Raw genomic sequence first — 23,368 nt, 5'->3', positions numbered from 1 at the left:
AAGATTACCTTGTGCAGGTGTGTACTACGGAGGACAGAGAATGAACTTCAATCCAATATTGCAGCCAGCGGGTAAGGAAAGGGTGAATCAAAAACCCCAAAACCCCGCCTCCATGGCTGAAGATTGTTCCCTCCAAATTCAGGTGACAGTGTCCCTTTAATTTATGGACATCTATGGATTCATTTGTTTGCCTTTGTGGATTGCATGGTGTATTACCGACATCTGGTGAGAATTTCACGTCACGGGCACTTTTAGAAATATATTTACTCAGAAAATTGGTGACATCTTCAATACTTAAGTCACCTGTCGTATATGTGTATGTACACACACACACACACACATATATATATATATATATATGTGTGTGTGTTATATATATATATATATGTATATATATATATGTGTTTATATATATATATATATAATGTACTATATATACAGTACAGGACAAAAGTTTGGACACACCTCATTTAAATATTTTTCATGACTATGAAAATTGTAAATTCTCTCTGAAGGCATCAAATCTATGAATTAACACGTGGAATTATATACTTAAAAAGTGTGAAACAACTGAAAATATGTCTTATATTGTAGGTTCTTCAATGTAGCCCCTTTTGCTTTGATGACTGCTTTTGCACACTCTTGGCATTCTCTTGATGAGCTTCAAAAGGTAGACACCGGGAATGGTTTTCACTTCACAGGTGTGCCCTGTCAGGTTTAATAAGTGGGATTTCTTGCTTTATAAATGGGGCTGGGACCATCAGTTGTGTTGAGCAGAAGTCTGGTGGATACACAGCTGATAGTCCTACTGAATAGACTGTTAGAATTTGTATTATGGCAAGAAAAAAGCAGCTAAGTAAAGAAAAAACGAGTGGCCATCATTACTTTAAGAAATGAAGGTCAGTCAGTCCGAAAAATTGTGAAAACTTTGAAAGTGTCCCCATTACAGCTAGGGGGCGCTGCTTGTGCTCTGCTCCCTAGAATGCACACAGAGGCGTATGAAGGCCATAGGCCACAGTATATATATATATATATATATATATATATATATATATATATCTACTATATAAAGCTGAATGTGTGTGTGTGTGTGTGTATGTGTGTGTGTATGTCTGGGATTGGCATCTGCACCGTCGCAGCTACAGCCACAAAATTTTGCACAGTCACACGTCGGGACCCCGAGAGCGTCATAGGCTATATTGTGAGGCGAAATTTTAACCCCGCGCGTTCCAATTCACCAAACAATTTTGCCCCTATCTACATAATGGGGAAAAAAGTGAAAGGAAAAGTGTTGGAAGCGTCGCAGCTACAGCAACAAAATTTTGCACAGTCACACGTCTGGACCCTGAGAGCGTCATAGGCTACGTTGGGAGGTGAAATTTTAACCCCGCACTTTCCAATTCACCAAACAATTTTGCCCCTATCTACATAATGGGGAAAAAGTGAAATGAAAAGTGTTGGAGGCGTCGCAGCTACAGCCACAAAATATTGCACAGTCACACGTCTGGACCCTGAGAGCGTCATAGGCTATGTTGTGAGGTGAAATTTTAACTCCGCGCTTTCGAATTCACCAAACTATTTTTCCCCTATCTACATAATGGGGAAAAGTGAAAGGAAAAGTGTTGGAGGCAAATTGACAGCTGCCAGATATGAACAAGGGGGACTTTAAGAATGAGAGCGATGGCGCAAAAGAGTATATACCGATCAGTTGCTAAGGTGGGGCCCCGACATGAGATACTCACCACACATGGGGATATGAACCCACACACAAAATGCGCCACACACTACCACGTGCTTGAACACATATACCACCCTCAGCACACATTTCACCACACATACACCAACCTCGCCACATAAAAGTCGAAACACAAAAGTCGCCGCTAAAAACTCGCCACGCGCAAAACTCGCCACATGCAAACACTAGGCTCACGCAAAACTCGCCACAAGTGCAAAACTCACCTCATGGAAAACTCGCCACATGCAAAACTTGCACATGCGGAAAAATTGCCACATACACAAAATTTGCAACACATGCAAAAGTTGCCTCACACAAAACTTGCACATACTCAAAAGGCACCACACATAAAACTCGCCACGCGCAAAACTTGCTGCACACAACTTGCTACACTAACCTGTTACATGCAACTCGACACACAAAAAGTTGCTACACACATGTTGCCACACAAAACTCATCTCACAAAAGTCGCTACATGCATGTCGCCACACACAACTCAACACACACAACTTGACAAACGAAACTCGCCCTAAAACACACACAAGTCTGGTATTAGCCTTCAAAAATAAAATTCTGATTAATAAGCAGACAAACTACAAGAGCAACAAATGTACCATATAGGAAATACGGCAGCTGTCAGTCACATGACCTGTCTATTATGTGTATGTGTGAGCTAATATATACTGCCAGGGGGAGGGCTTCCTGTTGGCTAGGGATTTATCAGGCTGCCAATTTATCTTACAAATACTGAGGTAAACGTGTTAACGAGGTCTAATACAGGAGATCACACAGGTATATACTATATACAGGGGAGATGACACACAGATATATACCATATACAGGAGAGATGACACACAGGTATATACTATATAAAGGAGGAGATGACATACAGGTACATACTATATACAGGAGGAGATGACATACAGGTATATACTATATACAGGAGGAGATGACACACAGGTATATACTATATACAGGAGCAGATTACCTACAGGTATATACTATATACAGGAGGAGATGACATACAGGTATATGCTATATATAGAAGATGACATACAGGTATATACTATGTACAGGAGGAGATGACACACAGATATATACTATATACAGGGGAGATGACACACAGGTATATACTATATACAGGAGGAGATGACATACAGGTATATACTATATATAGAAGGAGATGACATACAGGTATATACTATATATAGGAGGAGATGACATACAGGTATATACTATATATAGGAGGAGATGACATACAGGTATATACTATATATAGGAGGAGATGACATACAGGTATATACTATATACAGGGGAGATGACACACAGCAGGTATATACTATATACAGGGGAGATGACATACAGGTATATACTATATACAGGAGATGACATACAGGTGTATACTATATATAAGGGAGATGACAAACATGTGTATACTGAGGTGAAAATGAGAGGTGTGAGGTGAAAATGAAAAGGTGTGAGTGCAAAATGAGAGGAGTGAGGGAAAATAGTGTAGTGATCGGAAAATGACAAGTGTTAGGCGGGAATGAGAGGAGTGAGGGAGAAAATGAGAGGTGTGAGGGAGAAAATGAGAGATGTGAGGGGGAAAATTAAAGATGTGATTGGGAAAATGAGAGGCGTAATTGGAAAATAAGAGAAGTGACGTGCTATAACTAACCACAGATATTTACTATGCCCAGGCAACGCCGGGCTCTTCAGCTAGTAATATATAAAGCTGAATGTGTGTGTGTGTATGTGTGTATGTCCGGGATTGGCATCTGCACCGTCGCTGCTACAGCCACAAAATTTTGTACAGTCACACGTCTGGACCCCGAGAGCGTCATAGGCTATGTTGTGAGGCGAAATTTTAACCCCGCGCTTTCCAATTCACCAAACAATTTTGCCCCTATCTACATAATGGGGAAAAAGTGAAAGGAAAAGTGTTGGAGGCAAATTGACAGCTGCCAGATGTGAACAAGGGGGACTTAAAGAGTGAGAGCGATGGCGCCAAAGAGTATATACCGTACAGTTGCTAAGGTGGGGCCCCGACATGGGATACTCACCACACACGGAGATATGAACACACACCCAAAATGCACCACACACTACCATGTGCTTGAAAACATATACCACCCTCAGCACACATTTCACCACACATACACCAACCTCGCCATATAAAAGTCGAAACACAAAAATCGCCGCTCAAAACTCGCCACATACAAAACTAGGCTCACGCTAAACTCGCCACACGTGCAAAACTCACCTTATGGAAAACTCGCCCCACGCAAAACTTGCACACGCGGAAAAATTGCCACATGCACAAAAAATTTGCAACACATGTAAAAGTTGCCTCACACAAAACTTGCACATACTCAAAACGCACCACACATAAAGCTCGCCACGTGCAAAACTCGCCATACGCAAAACTTGCTGCACACAACTTGCTACACTAACCTGTCACATGCAACTCAACACACAAAAAGTTGCTACACGCATGTCGCCACACAAAACTCATCTCACAAAATTCGCTACATGCATATAGCCACATGCAACTCAACACACACAACTTGACACATGAAACTCGCCCTAAAACACACACAAGTCTGGTATTATTCTTCAAAAATAAAAATCTGATTAATAAGCAGACAAACTACAAGAGCAACAAATGTACCATATAGGAAATACGGCAGCTGTCAGTCACATGACCTGTCTATTATGTGTATGTGTGAGCTAATATATACTGCCAGGGGGGAGGTCTTCCTGTTGACTGGGGATTTATAAGGCTGCCAATTTAGCTTACAAATACTGAGGTAACATAGTAACATAGTTAGTAAGGCCGAAAAAAGACATTTGTCCATCCAGTTCAGCCTATATTCCATCATAATAAATCCCCAGATCTACGTCCTTCTACAGAACCTAATAATTGTATGATACAATATTGTTCTGCTCCAGGAAGACATCCAGGCCTCTCTTGAACCCCTCGACTGAGTTCACCATCACCACCTCCTCAGGCAAGCAATTCCAGATTCTCACTGCCCTAACAGTAAAGAATCCTCTTCTATGTTGGTGGAAAAACCTCTCCTCCAGACGCAAAGAATGCCCCCTTGTGCCCGTCACCTTCCTTGGTATAAACAGATCCTCAGCGAGATATTTGTATTGTCCCCTTATATACTTATACATGGTTATTAGATCGCCCCTCAGTCGTCTTTTTTCTAGACTAAATAATCCTAATTTCGCTAATCTATCTGGGTATTGTAGTTCTCCCATCCCCTTTATTAATTTTGTTGCCCTCCTTTGTACTCTCTCTAGTTCCATTATATCCTTCCTGAGCACCGGTGCCCAAAACTGGACACAGTACTCCATGTGCGGTCTAACTAGGGATTTGTACAGAGGCAGTATAATGCTCTCATCATGTGTATCCAGACCTCTTTTAATGCACCCCATGATCCTGTTTGCCTTGGCAGCTGCTGCCTGGCACTGGCTGCTCCAGGTAAGTTTATCATTAACTAGGATCCCCAAGTCCTTCTCCCTGTCAGATTTACCCAGTGGTTTCCCGTTCAGTGTGTAATGGTGATATTGATTCCTTCTTCCCATGTGTATAACCTTACATTTATCATTGTTAAACCTCATCTGCCACCTTTCAGCCCAAGTTTCCAACTTATCCAGATCCATCTGTAGCAGAATACTATCTTCTCTTGTATTAACTGCTTTACATAGTTTTGTATCATCTGCAAATATCGATATTTTACTGTGTAAACCTTCTACCAGATCATTAATGAATATGTTGAAGCGAACAGGTTCCAATACTGACCCCTGCGGTACCCCACTGGTCACAGCGACCCAGTTAGAGACTATACCATTTATAACCACCCTCTGCTTTCTATCACTAAGCCAGTTACTAACCCATTTACACACATTTTCCCCCAGACCAAGCATTCTCATTTTGTGTACCAACCTCTTGTGCGGCACGGTATCAAACGCTTTGGAAAAATCGAGATATACCACGTCCAATGACTCACCGTGGTCCAGCCTATAGCTTACCTCTTCATAAAAACTGATTAGATTGGTTTGACAGGAGCGATTTCTCATAAACCCATGCTGATATGGAGTTAAACAGTTATTCTCATTGAGATAATCCAGAATAACATCCCTCAGAAACCCTTCAAATATTTTACCAACAATAGAGGTTAGACTTACTGGCCTATAATTTCCAGGTTCACTTTTAGAGCCCTTTTTGAATATTGGCACCACATTTGCTATGCGCCAGTCCTGCGGAACAGACCCTGTCGCTATAGAGTCCCTAAAAATAAGAAATAATGGTTTATCTATTACATTACTTAGTTCTCTTAGTACTCGTGGGTGTATGCCATCCGGACCCGGAGATTTATCTATTTTAATCTTATTTAGCCGGTTTCGCACCTCTTCTTGGGTTAGATTGGTGACCCTTAACACCTTAGTGACAGAGCCAATTTGGTACTTAATGACCAGGCCAATTTTTGCAATTCTGACCACTGTCACTTTATGAGGTTATAACTCTGGAACGCTTCAACGGATCCCGCTGATTCAGAGATTGTTTTTTCATGACATATTGTACTTCATGTTAGTGGTAACATTTCTTCGATATTACTTGCGATTATTTATGAAAAAAACGGAAATATGGCGAAAATTTTTAAAATTTTGCAATTTTCAAATTTTGTATATTTATGCCCTTAAATCAGAGAGATATGTCATGAAAAATAGTTAATAAATAACATTTCCCACATGTCTACTTTACATCAGCACAATTTTGGAAACAAAATTTTTTTTTGTTAGGGAGTTATAAGGGTTAAAAGTTGACCAGCAATTTCTCATTTTTCCAACACCATTTTTTTTTAGGGACCACATCACATTTGAAGTCATTTTGAGGGGTCTATATGATAGAAAATAATGAAGTGTGACACCATTCTAAAAACTACACCCCTCAAGGTTCTCAAAACCACATTCAAGAAGTTTATTAACCCTTTACGTGCTTCACAGGAACTGAAACAATGTGGAAGGAAAAAATGAACATTTAACTTTTTTTTGCAAACATCTTAATTCAGAACCATTTTTTTTATTTTCACAAGTGTAAAAACAGAAATGTAACCATAAATTTTGTTATGCAATTTCTCCTGAATACGCCAATACCCCATATGTGGGGGTAAACCACTGTTAGGGCGCACCGCAGAACTTAGAAGTGAAGGAGCGCCGTTTGACTTTTTCAATGCAGAATTGGCTGGAATTGAGATCGGACACCATGTCACATTTAGAGAGCCCCTGATGTACCTAAACAGTGGAAACTCCCCACAAGTGACACCATTTTGGAAACTAGACCCCTTAAGGAACTTATCTAGATGTGTGGTGAGCACTTTGAACCCCCAAGTGCTTCACAGAAGTTTATAACGTAGAGCCGTGAAAATAAAAAATCGCTTTTGTTTACATAAAAATGATCTTTTCGCCCACAAATTCTTATTTTCACAAGGGTAACAGGAGAAATTAGACCACAAAAGTTGTTGAACAATTTCTCCTGAGTACGCTGATACCCAATATGTGGGGGTAAACAACTGTTAGGGCGCACCGCAGAGCTTGGAAGAGAAGGAGTGCCGTTTTACTTTTTCAATGTAGAATTGGCTGGAATTGAGATTGGACGCCATGTCGCGTTTGGAGAGCCCCTGATGTGCCTAAACAGTGGAAACCCCCCACAAGTGACACCATTTTGAAAACTAGACCCCTTAAGGAACTTATCTAGATGTGTGGCGAGCACTTTGAACCCCCATGTGCTTCACAGAAGTTTATAACGTAGAGCCGTGAAAAAAAAAATTACATTTTTTCTACAAAAATGATCTTTTTGCCCACAAATTTTTATTTTCACAAGGGTAACAGGAGAAATTAGATCACTAAAGTTGTTGTGCAATTTCTCCTGAGTACGTCGATACCCAATATGTGGGGGTAAACCACTGTTTGGGCGCACCGCAGAGCTTGGAAGAGAAAGAGTGCCGTTTTACTTTTTCAATGTAGAATTGGCTGGAATTGAGATCGGACGCCATGTCGCGTTTGGAGAGCCCCTGATGTGCCTAAACAGTAGAAATCCCCCACAAGTGACCCCATTTTGGAAACTAGACCCCCCATGGAACTTATCTAGATGTGTGGTGAGAACCTTGAATGCCCAAGTGCTTCACAGAAGTTTATAATGCAGAGCCGTGAAAATAAAAAATATTTTTTTTTTCCACAAAAAAGATTTTTTAGCCACCAAATTTTTATTTTCACAAGGGTAACAAGAGAAATTGGACTGCAAAAGTTGTTGTCCAATTTGTCCTGAGTATGCTGGTACCCCATATGTGGGGGTAAACCACTGTTTGGGCGCACGGCAGAGCTCGGAAGGAAGGAGCGCCGTTTTGGAATGCAGACTTTGATAGAATGGTCTGCGGGTATTATGTTGCGTTTGCAGAGCCCCTGATGTACCTAACCAGTAGAAACCCTCCACAAGTGACCCCATTTTGGAAACTAGACCCCCCAAGGAACTTATCTAGATGTGTGGTGAGAACTTTGAATGCCCAAGTGCTTCACAGAAGTTTAGAATGCAGAGTCGTGAAAATAAAAAATATTATTTTTTTCCACAAAAAAGATATTGTAGCCCCCAAGTTTTTATTTTCACAAGGGTAACAGGAGAAATTGGACTGCAATAGTTGTTGTCCAATTTATCCCGAGTACGCTGATGCGCCATATGTGGGGGTAAACCACTGTTTGGGCGCACGGCAGAGCTCGGAAGGGAAGGAGCGCCTTTTTGGAATGCAGACTTTGATAGAATGGTCTGTGGGCATTATGTTGCGATTGCAGAGCCCCTGATGTACCTAAACTGTAGTAACCCCCCACAAGTGACCCCATTTTGGAAACTAGACCCCCGAAGGAACTTATCTAGATGTGTGGTGAGAACTTTAAATGCCCAAGTGCTTCACAGAAGTTTAGAATGCAGAGTCGTGAAAATAAAAAATATTATTTTTTTCACAAAAAAGATTTTGTAGCCCCCAAGTTTTTATTTTCACAAGGGTAACAAGAGAAATTGGACCCCAGAAGTTGTTGTCCAATTTATCCCGAGTACGCTGATGCCCCATATGTGGGGGTAACCCACTGTTTGGGCGCACGGCAGAGCTCAGAAGGGAGGGAGCACCATTTGACTTTTTGAGCGCAAAATTGGCTGTCGTATTTGGAGACCCCCTGATGTACCTAAACAGTGGAAACCCCCCAATTCTAGCTCCAACCCTAACCCCAACACACCCCTAACCCTAATCCCAACCTCATCCATAATCCTAATCACTAACCCTAACCATAATCACAACCCTTACCCCAAAACAACCCTAATGTCAACCCTAACCATAACCCTAATCAAAACCCTAAATCCAACACACCCCTAATCCTAATCTCAACCCTAACCTCAAACCTAACCCTAATCCCAATACACCCCTAATCACAACCCTAACCTTAACCCTAATCCCAAACCTAACCCTAATCCCAAGCGTAACCCTAATGCCAACCCTAACCCTAATACGAACCCTAATCCAAACCCTAACCCTAATCCCAGCTCTAACCCTAACTTTAGCCCCAACCCTAGCCCTAACTTTAGCCCCAACCCTAACCCTAGCCCTAGGGCTACTTTCACACTTGCGTCGTTTGGCATTCCGTCGCAATCCGTCGTTTTGGACAAGAAACGGATCTTGCAAATGTGCCCGCAGGATGCGTTTTTTGCCCATAGACTTGTATTGCCGACGGATCGTGACGGATGGCCACACGTCGCGTCCGTCGTGCACTGGATCAGTTGTGTTTTGGCGGAGCGTCGGCACAAAAAAAGTTCAATGAAACGTTTTTTTGTACGTCGCATCCGCCATTTCTGACCGCGCATGCGTGGCCGTAACTCTGCCCCCTCCTCCCCAGGACATAGATTGGGCAGCGGATGTGTTGAAAAACTACAGCTGCTGCCCACGTTGTGCACAATTTTCACAACGTGCATCGGTATGTCGGGCCGACGCATTGCGACGGCCCCGTACCGACGTAAGTGTGAAAGAAGCCTAACCCTAAGTTTAGCCCCAACCCTAACCCTAAATTTAGCCCCAACCCTAACCCTAAATTTAGCCCCAACCCTAACCCTAAATTTAGCCCCAACCCTAGCCCTAACCCTAGCCCTACCCCTAACCTAACCCTAACCCTACCCCTACCCCTAACCTAACCCTAACCTAACCCTAACCCTACCCCTAACCCTAACCTAACCCTAACCCTACCCCTAACCTACCCCTACCCCTAACCCTACCCCTAACCCTAACCCTACCCCTAACCCTAACCCTACCCCTAACCTAACCCTACCCCTAACCCTACCCCTACCCCTAACCTAACCCTAACCTAACCCTACCCCTAACCTAACCCTACCCCTAACCTAACCCTACCCCTACCCCTAACCTAACCCTACCCCTAACCCTACCCCTACCCCTAACCCTAATTTTAGCCCCAACTGCTGTTCTCCTGCCGGCCGGCAGATGGAGACAGATGGCGGGCGCACTGGGCATGCGTCCGCCATGTTCTGCTGCCGGCAGCCAGGAGGAGCAGCAAGAGGATCCAGGGACCTAGGTGAGTATGCTAGGGTCCCCGAATCCCCCCATTTCTCTGTCCTCTGATGTGCGATCACATCAGAGGACAGAGAATTACACTTTACTTTTTTTTTTTTTTTGCGGTCGCCGGTAAACAGTTAATTACCGGCGATCGCAAAACAGGGGTCGGTAATACCGACCCCGATCGTGCTCTTTGGGGTCTCGGCTACCCCCGGCAGCCGAGACCCCAAAGATTCTCCCGGTGCTGGCCGGCGGGCGCACTGCGCATGCGCCCGCCATTTTGAAGATGGCGGCGCCCACCGGGAGACACGAGGAGCATCGGGGGAGCTAGGTGAGTATTGGGGGGCCACCTGGGACCCCTTTTCTCTGTCCTCCGATGTGCGATCACATCGGAGGACAGAGAAATTAAAAAGAGATCGCTTTTTTTTTTTTTTTTTTTTTTGCGATCGCCGGTAAACGGTTAATTACCGGCGATCGCAAATGCGGGGTGGGTTAAAACCCCCCGAATCATGTTCTCTGGGGTCTCGGCTACCCTCGGCAGCCGAGACCCCGGAGAAAATCGGCCTCTGGGGGGCGCTATGGACTTTTTCCACAGCGCCGTTAATTAACGGCGCTGTGGTTTAAGTACCCTTAGCGGCCGCCGTTAAAAGGCGTATCGGCGGTCGCTAAGGGGTTAATATAGGGTTTTCATTGTTTCTTGGGATTTCACCTAGCATTTCATTTTCCACCGTGAATACCGTGGAGAAGAAGGTGTTTAATATGTTAGCTTTTTCCTCGTCATCTACAACCATTCTTTCCTCACTATTTTTTAAGGGGCCTACATTTTCAGTTTTTATTCTTTTACTATTGATATAGTTGAAGAACAGTTTGGGATTAGTTTTACTCTCCTTAGCAATGTGCTTCTCTGTTTCCTTTTTGGCAGCTTTAATTAGTTTTTTAGATAAAGTATTTTTCTCCCTATAGTTTTTTAGAGCTTCATTGGTGCTATCCTGCTTTAATAGTGCAAATGCTTTCTTTTTACTGTTAATTGCCTGTCTTACTTCTTTGTTTAGCCACATTGGGTTTTTCCTATTTCTAGTCCTTTTATTCCCACAAGGTATAAACCGCTTACACTGCCTATTTAGGATGTTCTTAAACATTTCCCATTTATTATCTGTATTCTTATTTCTGAGGATATTGTCCCAGTCTACCAGATTAAGGGCATCTCTAAGCTGGTCAAACTTTGCCTTCCTAAAGTTCAGTGTTTTTGTGACTCCCTGACAAGTCCCCCTAGTGAAAGACAGGTGAAACTGCACAATATTGTGGTCGCTATTTCCTAGATGCCCAACCACCTGCAGATTTGTTATTCTGTCAGGTCTATTAGATAGTATTAGGTCTAAAAGTGCTGCTAATCTGGTTGGATTCTGCACCAATTGTGAAAGATAATTTTTCTTGGTTATTAGCAGAAACCTGTTGCCTTTATCGGTTTCACAGGTTTCTGCTTCCCAGTTAATATCCGGGTAGTTAAAGTCCCCCATAACCAGGACCTCATTATGGGTTGCAGCTTCATCTATCTGCTTTAGAAGTAGACTTTCCATGATTTCTGTTATATTTGGGGGTTTGTAACAGACCCCAATGAGAATTTTGTTACCATTTTTCCCTCCATGAATTTCGACCCATATGGACTCGACATCCTCATTCCCTTCGCTAATATCCTCCCTTAAAGTGGACTTTAGACAAGACTTTACATAGAGACAAACCCCTCCTCCTCTCCGATTTTTACGATCCTTTCTAAACAGACTGTAACCCTGTAAGTTAACTGCCCAGTCATAGCTTTCATCTAACCATGTCTCGGTTATTCCCACTATGTCAAAGTTACCTGTAGATATTTCTGCTTCTAGTTCTTCCATCTTGTTTGTCAGGCTTCTGGCGTTTGCGAGCATGCAGTTTAGAGGATTTTGTTTTGTTCCAATCTCAGGTAAAAATACTGACCAAATAACGTGTGAATACTGAATACTGACCAAATAACGTGTGAACGCGGTATAGGTATATAGAGGAGGAGATGATATACAGCAGGTATATACTATATACAGTGGAGATGACATACAGGTATATACTATATACAGGAGATGACATACAGGTATATACTATATATAGGAGGAGATGACATACAGGTATATAGTATATACAGAAGAGATGGCATAGAGGTATATATATATATATATACAGGAGGAGATGACACACAGCAGGTATATACTATTTACAGGGGAGATGACATACAGGTATATACTATATACAAGAGAAGACATAGGTGTATACTATATATAAGGTAGATGACAAACATATATATACTGAGGTGAAAATGAGGGGTGTGTGATGAAAATGAAAAGGTGTGAGTGCAAAATGAGAGGAGTGAGGAAAATAGTGAAGTGATCGGAAAATGACAGATGTGAGGTCGAAATGACAAGTGTTAGAGGGAAATGAGAGGTGTGAGGGGGAAAATAAGAGGTGTAAGGGAGAAAATGAGAGGTGTAAGGGAGAAAATGAGAGGCATGATGGGAAAATAAGAGACGTGAGGTGCTATAACTAACCACTGATATTTACTATGCCCAGGCAACGCCGGGCTCTTCAGCTAGTATATATATATATATATATATATATATATATATATATATATATACATACACACTGCTCGAAAAATTAAAGGGAACACTAAAATCCCATATCCTAGATATCACTGAATGAAATTTTCCAGTTGTAAATCTTTATTCATTACATAGTAGAATGTGCTGAGAATAATAAAACATAAAATTGATCAATGTAAATCAAAATGACTATCTAATGGAGGTCTGGATTTGGAATGATACTCTAAATCAAAGTGGAAACATCAAATTACAGGCTGATCCAACTTCAGTGTAAATGCCTCAATACAAAGAAATGATGTTCAGTTGTGTGTGTGTGTGTGTGTTGCCATCTGCCACCTGATGAGGCGGCAGATGGTCTCATCAGGGATCACCTGGACTAAAGCATCCGCCAACTCCTTGACAGTCTGTGGTGCAACGTGACATTGGTGGATGGTGCAAGACATGATGTCCCAGATGTGTTCAATCTGATTAAGGACTGGGGAATGGACGGGCCAGTCCATAGCTTCAATGCCTCCATCTTGCAGGAACTTGTGACACACTCCAGCCACATGAAATCCTGCATTGTCTTGCATTAGGAGGAACCCAGTGCCAACCGCACCAGCATATGGTCTCACAAGGGGTCTGAGGATCTCATCCCGGCACCTAATGGCAGTCAGGCTACCTCTGGCAAGCTCATGGAGGGCTGTGCAGCTCTCCAAAGGAATGCCACCCCATGCCATTACTGACCCACTGCCCAACCAGTCGTGCTGAAGGATGGTGCTGGCAGCAGATCACTCTCCATGGCATCTCCAGACTGAAACATCTGTCACGTGCTCAGTGTGAACCTGCTTTCATCTGTCAAGAGCACAGGGTGCCAGTGGCGAATTTACCAATCCTGGTGTTCTGTGGTAAATGCCAAGCGTCCTGCATGGTATTGGGCTGTGAGCACAACCCCCATTTGTGGACTTCGGGCACTCAGACATCCTCATGGAGTCAGTTTCTAACCATTTGTGCAGACACATGCATATTTATGGCCTGCTGGAGGTCATTTTGCAGGGCTCTGGCAGTGCTTCTCCTGTTCCTCCTTGCACATAGGCTAAGGGAGCGATCCTGCTGCTGGGTGGTTGCCCTCCTACGGCCCTCTCCACGTCTCCTGGTGTACTGGCCTGTCTCCTGGTAGCGCCTCCAGCCTCTGGACACTACACTGACAGACACAGCAAACCTTGCCACAGCTCACATTGATGTGCCATCCTGGATGAGCTTCACTACCTGAGCCACTTGTGTGGGTTGTAGAATGTGTCTCATTCTACTACGAGTGTGAAAGCACAACCAACATTCAAAAGTGACCAAAACATCAGCCAAAAAGCATTGGTACTGAGATTGTGGTCTGTGGTCTCCACCTGCAGAACCACTCCTTTATTGTGTGTGTCTTGATAATTGCCAATAATTTCCATCTGTTGTCTATTCCATTTGCAGAACAGCATGTGAAATTGATTGTCAAACACTGTTGCTTCCTAAGTAGACAGTTTGATTCATTTGGAGTTATATTCTGTTGTTTAAGTGTTCCCTTTATTTTTTTGAGCAGTGTGTATATATATATATATATATATATATATATATATATATACATATATATATATATACTCATATGTAGCATATATACATTAACTATATATGAGTATGTGAGTATACGAACTCCTCTTTGCAATTTGTTAATTAGTTCCAAATTGTTTAGATCTAGATTGGGAATAGACACGAAAGATTTTGTGTAACATAATTAGCAGTAAGAGCTATTTAGAAGAATTGTAAGCTTCTCAAATTATTACTATGATTTCATCTGGAGTGAATTTTTTTAGTGTCTCTTGCAGAGATCATTATATGCATCTCTTTGGCACCTTTTAGTTATAAGTTATCCGCAGTAGGCCATCATCACTATAAATGTACAATTAAGTCAAAGGAGAAACCCAGGAGGCATTTCATAAAATCATTGCAGTTCTTTTTAATGTTTTGTTAATCCCCTGCTTTGCTGCAAGATTAAACATTCATAAAGTAATCAGAAAATAATGTTTGTGGGAAGTAGTGATTATGATAAAATTAAATAACATACATTTCCATATCAAGCTGTGCTAAATTAGTCTACAAAAGAATATCCTTCAAAGTTTATAGCTGGAATTATATTCCTGAATCTATTGTGAAATAATTAAGTTAAACCTTAAACAGCTTAAAGCCATAAACATTGATTGCCTTCTATAGCTGATCAATTTGGATTGTTTCTTTGGGACCATAAACAATCTATAGAACAAATTGACTAAATGATGGATCAAGTCTGCTGAGTGGTCAGTGTTCTGGAGGGTACTACACGCACCAAGTAACCATAAAGATAAATATATTTATGCCAGTTGACCTCTATGAATTTAAGTTTTTTTTATGTCTTTGGATGTTATGCAATACATATTACACTTTTTATCCCCAAATCCCTTCTTTTTTTTTTTTTTTTTTTAAGGGAATCTGATAGTAGTTTCATGCTGCTCAAATCATAGGCAGGATGAATCAGACATTTGCTGCATTATTGCAGCTTTGTAAAGTTTACTCTGAAACCCTGTGACATTTTAATCGAAAATGTGCTTTGAAAAGCTCCCTAGGGACTATGTGTGTAGGCAGACTAACTAAAGGCAGGTCTCTGGATGGCTTTTGGGCAGTCCACTCCCTTAGGTTGACAGACCAGTCCCTTTTTGTGCTTATAGGGAGAGATATGTCGGTATGTAGCTAAAAACATCCATACCGCTAAATAAAAATTCCCACAGCTTGTGCTTTTGCCTACTCATTATGAGTTCTCCAATCCCATATCTGTATTCCTATGACTTGCTGACATGTTCTCGATGTCGGTGGGTAAATATGCCTTCCAACACTGATAAATCAATAGACTTCTCATTGTCATGTTAAAGATTACATTACAAACATTTCTTTTGTGCATGGTCAGCTCTAGCATATGGATTACGGGGTATATGATATATACTTCGTCACTTTTTATTTAATTTCTGATCACAATACAAGGATAAATAAATTAGATTGAACATTTTCATACCCAACAATATCAAATATTAGACATGAGCAAATGCTTTGAGATTCAAATTCTCCAGCATCGTAGAATTTTTAACAAAAATTTGCTTAGCAGCCAATCAATTTGAAGCAAATCACAAAAACACAAAGCTTCCAATTGCCATTAGCAGACATTGGTAACAGTCTGAGGTTTACTAGGACTGTATTGAACTCCTTTTGAACACTTTAATGCAAATGCTGTCTAAATAATATCAAAGTGACCTCAACATTCATGGCTATGGGTAAATGCTGGATGGTAACCAGTGGTTACCAAAAGCCTGTTTAATAACACACCGAACTGAAATGCCTCATATGCTTTTCAAAATGTACAAATTGTTCAAAATGTATCTTATTAATGGCAGTTGCTTAGGCTACTTTCACACTAGCGTCGGACTCGGCCCGTCGCAGTGCGTCGGTCCGAGGTTCCGACGCTAGCAGTGAATGCGCAGCACAACGGAGGCAGCGGATGCATTTTTCCTGCGCATCCGCTGCCCCATTGTAAGGTGCGGGGAGGTGGGGGCGGAGTTCCGGCCGCACATGCGCGGTTGGAAAAAGCGGTCCGTTGGCAGCAAAAAACGTTACATGTAACGTTTTTTTGCTCCCGGCGGTCCGCCACAACACGGCGCAACCATCGCACGATGGTTGCGACGTGTGTCAATGCGTCGCTAATGTTAATCTATGGGGCAAAAAAGTTGTTTGCAGGATGCGTTTTTTCCCATAAGCGACGTATTGCAAAAAACGCTAGTGTGAAAGTAGCCTTACCCTGCTGATGTTAATATATAAGTGGGGTATATGGAGGAAGCCATGGGTTTTTGACAAGCGGTAGTCCAAAAATGTTCTGTCTTTGAGAAGCAGCAGTAGGTTTGTTACTTTTAAATGTAGAAGCCATCCCTTTTTGGATTAACATCGGGTTTGCTGCTTGATTTTTTAAAAAAAGGATACAATGGCTTCTGAAAAAGCTTTCTAAAATTATAACTATTTTGGGATCAACAACATGTTTGCTGTTTGGAAAATGAAGAAGCTATGGCTTTGTGTCAAGCCATGCAAACCATTTTCATATTTTACATTTTAAAAATTGCAAAGAGGAAAATGAGCCAATGCAAAAGTTTGGGCATCTTTGGAAATTTGTGTGCTCAGATAACTTTGAAAAAGGTTTCAGGCCTTAATTAGCTTGGTAGGGTTATGGCTTGTTCACCATGATCGTTAGGAAAGGCCAGGTAATACAAATTTCTCAGCTTAAGTTATGTGTAATAACGAGAAATGACACAGGAAAAAAGTATTAAACCTATAAAGGAAGAGAGTTGCAAAAAGCCATGGAAAGTTGAGACACTAGCTGAAATCTAACAATAACTAGAAAGCAATCCTGCCACTTAGTAAAAAATCAGCTGGTTCAACTGATGGCCTACTAAAAGCTATGGAGGTTGAGTGCCTTATTGTATTCTTTGAAACCATTGTGCATGCTGATTCAAAGTCTTTCTGTAGCCCACCACTGATGGTCATTGGTCTCACTAGGCATTCGGCAAATAGTTCTTTAGTATCCACCTAGGAGTTATCTTCTGAACCGTAACCCTTCCACTTAATGAGAAACTGCAATAACTGTTTGATAAGTCTGGATTTCAAGACTCGTACCACCTCAAACTCCTTGTCCTCCTCCAAGTCTATCTCCATACTGTCCTAAGGACCTGGCTTTTCAAATTGTGGGCAAAGCCAAAAAGCATTACTGTGCATGCACCCGTGCACTATGTCCCGGAAGTATTTCGCTGTGTTCTGGGACATAGTATGAGGGCATATGCACAATGTCCCAAAACACAGCGAAATACTTCCGGGACATAGTGCACGGGCGCATGCACAGTAATGCTTTTTGGCTTTGCCCGCAGTTGGCAAAGCATAATGCGCGTACGCCACCCATCTGGATGGAAAAAAAGCATTTACATATCCTGCCAATTTGAGGTGACAGATTCCCTTTAAGAAGAAAGACATGGAAGGAATTATTAATGATCAATGCAACTGGCAGATGGAGCTTAACTCTCACTAGATTAATGATCTTGATTATATTATAAGGTCCAGCAAGTTTAGGAGCACATTTTCTAGATGGAATTTTAAGATAGAGATTTTTATAGGATAACCAGATAAAATCACTCACTTTGAACACAGGATTCTCCCTAACGTCTACAGTTAGCTGTTCTCTTGGTCCAAATAGTTTTCAAAATACCTCTTTTAACTTTTCTTCAGACCTTAATCAAATGAGAATATCTTTACTCCTCTGGCACAACAGACTGCAAACTAGAAAAATCTTTGAAACCCCCCATGAAATGCCTTGAAGTACCGTATTTTCCGGCGTATAAGACGACCCCCAACTTTTCCAGTTAAAATATAAAATCTTCTCAAAAGTCGGGGGTTGTCTTATATGCCGGGTGTCGTCTTATAGGGTGAGTGCAAAGCAATCTGCGGTCGACGTATATAGTGGGGGGGAGTGGTCCCGATGACTAGGTGAGGGAGCGCCTCACCAGGAAGGTGTAAGTGAAGCAAACTGTCAGCGTCTGGGATGCCAAGGGTATGCAAAAAAGAGAGAGCGGTGCTGTGCCTAGAAAAACACTCCTCTTTCACTCATCTGGCTCGCCCTTGTATCCTATTATCTCCTTCTCTGCCTCTGCTTCACTTACACCTTCCCGGTGAGGCGCCCCCTCACCTCGTCATTGGGACCGCTCCCCCCACAATATGCAGCGACCGCAGATTACTCCGCACCTGCCCTATAAGACGACACCTGGCTTATAAGACGACACCCGACTTTTGAGAAGATTTTCAGGGGTTAAAAAGTAGTCTTATACGCCAGAATATACAGTAAATAGTTTCTGTGTGTAACATTTCCACTCTCATGCATACACTCTCAACCTTAGAAGTAAGATGACTTTGGGTGAGAGGAGAATTATCAATTACAGATACTTGAATAGGATGACTGAGAGTAGTAATTTTGAATCCCCACTCTGTAGCAAAATCACTGTCAATGAGATCTAAGGCGGAACCTGAGTACACAAAGGCAGAAGTATTTATAACTCCAGATTTGGTAGGCTAAGACACTTGCATGGAAAAAATAGTAGTGTGCATGAGAGAGAACTTCAAACCTGTAGAATCAGTGTCCTTACATGCTAATGATTTTTTAAATTTTCTCTTTACCTTTAAGGCTGCGTGTCAACGATTAAAGCTGCAGCAGAAAGGTGATAGGGCAGACAGAGTAAATGAAAAACACCTGTTACTCAAAACTGACAGGAAAACCGATAACAGAACTAAAATACCCAAAGAAAATGTGGATCTGCCTTGGCTCAATGGAGACACCAACCACAGAACACATGATCACGTGTTTGATTTCAGATGCTTGACAAAGTTTGCTCAACAACATTTAGACAAGCCTGTGAAATACCATAAAAATATAGTCTTGTCAGATGAGACCAAAATTGAACTCTTTGGATGCCATAATGCACACAATGTTAAAGCACCATAACAATAGTGAGGTGGGAATATCATGGTGCTGGACTGTTTTTCAGCATACAGCATTGGTAAACTTCATGTACATTGGGGGAAATAAGTATTTCATCACTTGCTGACTTTGTTTGTACACTGACAAATACATGAACAGTGTGTAATTTTAAGGGTAGGTTACATTGAGAGACAGAATATCAAAAATAAAATCCAGAAATTTACATTGTATAAATTATATAAATTTGTTTGCATTTTGTATTTGATCCCTCTGGCAACAAGACTTACTACTTGGCAAAAACCTTGTTGCCAAGCACAGCAGTCAGACATTTTTTGTAGTTGATGATGAGGTTTGCGCACATGTCAGGAGGCATTTTGGCCCACACCTCTTTGCAAATCATCTCTAAATCATTAAGATTTTGAGGCTGTCGCTTTGCAACTCGGAGCTTCAACGCCCTCCATAAGTTTTCTATGAGATTAAGGTCTGGAGACTGGCTAGGCCACTCCATGACCTTAATGTGCTTCCTTTTGAGCCACTCATTTTTTAGCTACTCTTGGTACATTTGTCCATTTATCCTTCCTTTAATTACAGTGGGGGAAATAAGTATTTGATCCCTTGATGATTTTGTAAGTTTGCCTACTGACAAAGACATGAACAGTCTATAATTTTAAGGGTAGGTTAATTTTAACATTTAGAGATAGAATATCAAAAATAAAATCCAGAAAATCATATTGTATAAATTATATAAATGTATTTGCATTTTGCAGTGAGAAATAGAAATAAAAATCCTGAGTGCAACCTCCTTCCCTCCGCTAGGCACCGAAGACACCCGCAGAGCACTTGGTAGCAGTTCCTGGACAACCGCAGCACCGCCGGACACCCACTCATCCCAGCCTGTGGCCTGCCACAACGGTACCCGTAATGTACATTCACATTATAAGACTTTTTGCCCCCAAACTTGGAGGGAAAAAAGTGCGTCTTGTAATCCAAAAAAATACGGTAGATTTCCAAAAATTCCACCAAAAAAGATTTAATCCATTTCTGCCATCGGACATACTATCCCATCTATGGGACCTGGGACTTAATTCCCATGGATGGGATAGTATGTCATATACGAGGGGAGGACGGCCGGTCATCAGATGATTATCACAGCTGACACTAGGCACTATGTGGCAGGAGTGGTCACGGACCGCTCCTGGCACTTTAACCCCCGGAACACTGCGATCAAATAAGATTGCAGCATTCCGGTGGCATAGAGAAGCATTGCGCAGGGAAGGGGCTCCCTACGAGCTTCCCTGAGACCCTCAGAACAATGCAATGTGATCGCGTTGTTACGAGGGTTTCCTCCTTGCGGGCCCCCCAGATCCAAGATAGCCGCGGGGTCCTGCAGGGAGGTGGCTTGTCAGTGCCTGCTGAGAGCAGGCGCTGAGAAGCCTCCTACACTGCCTGTCAGCTCACTGATCTGACACAGTGCTGTGCAAAATGTCAGATCAGTGATCTGAATTTATACAGTGATGTCCCACCCTGGGTCAATGTAAAAAAGTTAAAAAAAAAAATGAACACGTGTAAAAATATTTTTTTTAAAATTCCTAAATAAAGAAAAAATATATATATTTTTCCAAAACAATACATTTCTTTATGTAAATAATAAAAAAGTTTTTGAATTTCCACAAAAATATAAAATAACTAATACATTTCGTTCAACTTCACAATTGTGTTCCACTTGTTGTTGATTCTTCACCAAAAATTTACATTTGGTATCTTTATGTTTGAAGCATGATATGCGGGAAAAGGTTGAAAAGTTCCAGGGGGCCGAATACTTTCGCAAGGCACTGTAAATAAACATGGTATCGCTGAAAACGTCATCATGTCTATCAAAAAACAAGCCTCCATACAGCGTCATCAGCAAAAAAATAAAAAAAATATAGCCCTCAGAATAAAGCGATGCAAAAATAATTTTTCATATAAAATAGTTTCTAGTGTATAAAAGCGCCAAAACATAAAAAAGATATAAATTAGGTATCTCTGTAATTGTACTAACCTGAAGAATAAAACTGCTTTATCAATTTTAACACATGCAAAACGGTATAAACGCCACACCCAAAAAAAATTCATGAATTGCTGGGTTTTTTTTCATTCTGCCTCCCAAAAATCGGAATAAAAGCGATCAAAAAAATGTCATGTGCCTGAAAATAGTACCAATAAAAACATCAACTCGTCCAAGACCTCACATGACTCTGTGGGCCAAAATATGGAAAAATTATAGCTCTCAAAATGTGGTGATGCAAAAACTAATTTTTGCAATAAAAAGCATCTTTTAGTGTGTGGCAGCTGCCAAACAAAAAACGGCTATAAAGAGTAAATCAATTCCCCCTTCATCACCCCCTTAGGTAGGGAAAAATAATTAAAAAATTATTTATTTCTATTTTCCCATTAGGGTTAGGGCTAAAGTTAGGGTTGGGGCTAAAGTTAGGGTTGGGGCTAAAGTTAGGGTTAAGGTTGGGGCTAAAGTTAGGGTTAGGGTTGGGACTAAAGTTAGGGTTGGGGCTAGAGATGGGGTTAGGGTTTAGATTATGTTTATGGTTAGGATTAGGGTTGGGATTAGGGTTAGGGGTGTGTTGGGGTTATGGATGTGTTGGGGTTAGTGGTGTGGTTAGGGTTGGGATTAGGGTTAGGGGTATGTTCGGGTTAGGGTTGGAGTTAGAATTGGGAGTTTTTACTATTTAGGCACATCAGGGGCTCTCCAAATGCTACATGGCGTCCGATCTCAATTCCAGCCAATTCTGCGTTGAAAAAGTAAAACAGTGCTCCTTCCCTTCCGAGCTCTGCCGTGCACATAAACTGTGGTTTACCCCCACATGTGGGGTATCAACGTAGTCAGGTCAAATTGGACAAGAACTCTTGCAGTCCAATTTCTCCGGTTGCCCTTAGGAAAATAAAAATTTGGGGGCTAAAAAATCATTTTTGTGAAAGAAAATGATTTTTTATTTTCACAGCTCTGCGTTATAAACTGTAGTGAAACACTTGTGGGTTCAAAGTTTTCACAACACATCTAGATAAGTTCCTTGGGGGGGTCTAGTTTCCAATATGGGGTCACTTATGGGGGGTTTCTACTGTTTGGGTACATCAGGGGCTCTGCAAATGCAACGTGACGCCCGCAGTCCATTCCATCTAAGTCTGCATTCCAAACGGTGCTCCTTCCCTTCTGATCTCTGCTATGCGCCCAAACGGTGGTTCCCCCCATATATGTACTCAGGACAATTTGGGCAACAACGTTTGGGGTCCAATTTTTCTGTTACCCTTTGGAAAATAAAAACTGGGGGCTAAAAAATAATTTTTGTGGAAATTTTTATTTTATTTTCAAGGCTCTGCATTATAAACTGTAGTGATACACTTGGGGGTTCAAAGTTCTCACAACACATCTAGATAAGTTCCTTGGGGGTCTAGTTTCCAATATGAGGTCACTTATGGGGGGTTTCTACTGTTTAGATACATCAGAGCTCTGCAAACGCAGTGTGACTCCCGCAGACCATTCCATCTAAGTCTATTACAAAACGGGGCTCCTTCCGAGCTCTGCCATGCGGTGGATTCCCCACATATGGGGTATCAGCATACTCAGGACAAATTGGAAAACAATTTGTGGGGTCCAATTTCTCCTGTTACCCTTGGGAAAATAAAAAATTGGGGGCAAAGGGTAATTTTTGTGAAAAATAATGATTTTTTATTTTTATTGCTCTACTTTATAAACTGCTTTGAAGCACTGGGGGGGTCAAAGTGCTCACCACACATCTAGATAAGTTCCTTAGGGGGTCTACTTTCCAAACTGGTGTCACTTGTGGGT

The sequence above is a fragment of the Ranitomeya imitator genome, chromosome 1 (genome assembly GCF_032444005.1).
Source record: "Ranitomeya imitator isolate aRanImi1 chromosome 1, aRanImi1.pri, whole genome shotgun sequence".
Taxonomy (NCBI): domain Eukaryota; kingdom Metazoa; phylum Chordata; class Amphibia; order Anura; family Dendrobatidae; genus Ranitomeya; species Ranitomeya imitator.
The sequence above is the reverse complement of the archived record's forward strand: the minus strand, read 5'-3'. Positions refer to the sequence as shown.